This window comes from Salvelinus sp. IW2-2015, unplaced genomic scaffold, assembly GCF_002910315.2.
Source record: "Salvelinus sp. IW2-2015 unplaced genomic scaffold, ASM291031v2 Un_scaffold5626, whole genome shotgun sequence".
NCBI classification, from domain to species: domain Eukaryota; kingdom Metazoa; phylum Chordata; class Actinopteri; order Salmoniformes; family Salmonidae; genus Salvelinus; species Salvelinus sp. IW2-2015.
Genome location: NW_019946891.1, coordinates 24,591 through 26,165, shown reverse-complemented (window position 1 = coordinate 26,165; position 1,575 = coordinate 24,591). Strand labels below are relative to the sequence as shown.

Below are 1,575 nucleotides of genomic sequence, written 5' to 3'. Positions count from 1 at the left end.
TTTGTCTTGTATTCCCAAACTCACAATGTATCCCTTCTTTCTACACACCATTCAGTGAAGCAGGTAAGTTCCACTTTGTTTGTTTCACGGTTGTTCTTTTCGTTTTGTTTTCTCTCAAATCATCAAACGCTTATTTTCTACATCGGCATGCAAACTATTGTGGATGTAGCCATTTTTAATAAAGGGCGAAAGGCTCAATGATATGAAGGTGAAAGGCTAAACGTCATAGTATACGGTCTCACTACACACGGCTGAATGCTGTTTTAGCCAATCAGCATCCAGTATCCAAACTACCCGTTTATAGTACGGTATATAGTGAATGTGTACAAACATATACACCCAAGAAGAACACAGGACAGGTTGAAGTGAGCATGAGTTATTGTCAGTGATGATCTCCCTCTCTCTCACCACCACTGTCTATTGCTGTTATTGGTGCTGGTGACCAAAGTCCCTGATATATATCTTGATATATACTACAACCTGCTAGGCCGTATTACACTATAACGGTCCTCTAAACATGTGTTACGGTGATGATTAACTCGTCTCACGTTGCTGTTGACGTTACGGGACTGATATACGAGACGCCTCTCGTAGAAATAATACCCTGTTGTGTTATCAACCAGAGTATCTGAGGACGTCCGTGACGGAGTTGAGATGTGCTAGTAGAAACTGTGGGATGGTTCTGACTGACTGTGTTTGTGGTGGTCGTGCTGTGACAAGGCCCCAGTAGACCCAGCCCTAGGCCGAAGCCTGAGGCTCTGTTAGGGGTACGGTCCGCTCTGGGCCCGGTTAGTGCTGGATACGGCGGATAGACTGGATCTGGGGGGTCTGGCAGTGGGARCCCCAGTTCTTCCAGTGCTGGTAGTCTCCACTGTGTCTCTCACACTCCATGATGTACTGCTGGCCCCTGTAGCCGGGGAACTGGTAGCACACAAAGCTGTGGGAGAGAGAGGGAGCGGAGGGGGGAAGGGAGAAGGATGGAGGGAGAGAGGAGAGAGAGGGAGCGGAGGGGGGAAGGGAGAAGGATGGAGGGAGAGAGGAGAGAGGGAGAAGGATGGCGGGAGAGGGTGATAGGTGGGGTGCAGAGGGAGTGAGAAACATGTTTGGCTTAGAGTGGAGTTTCGCTTGACACTGAATAGAATTGTCACACAATGTTTTGCTTTCATTGTCTCACTATAGCAAGATTGGAGTGTGTTTGTGTCAGTGGAGGCTGCTGAGGGGAGGACGGCTCATAATAACGGCTGGATCAGAGCAAGTGGAATGGCATCAAACACATAGAAACCACGTGTTTGATACCATTCCACGTATTGCCATTGTGTTTTTGTACAGTATCTAATTAGTGAGTGTGTGCTTGTGTTTAATGTTGACTTACGCGCCACACTGWACGTGCATGGATCCGACCTCAGGCAGGCACCAGCCCATGGCCCTCAGAGAGGGGTAATCATCACACAGCTCAGCGCTGCGGCCCATGAAGTTCTCTGTCTCAAAGATCTGCATACGACTGCTCTGGTGGGACTGGGAGGGGAAGGAGGAGAGAAAGAAGAGGTGAGAGAGGATAGAGTTGAGAGAGGATAG

At 48.7% G+C, this 1,575-nt stretch overlaps 1 pseudogene; it reads right to left on the bottom strand.

The window, feature by feature from the left end:
- Positions 1–360: 360 nt before the first annotated feature.
- LOC112078398 (beta-crystallin A3-2-like) overlaps positions 361–1,575 on the bottom strand; it is a 9,437-nt pseudogene continuing 8,222 nt past the window's right edge.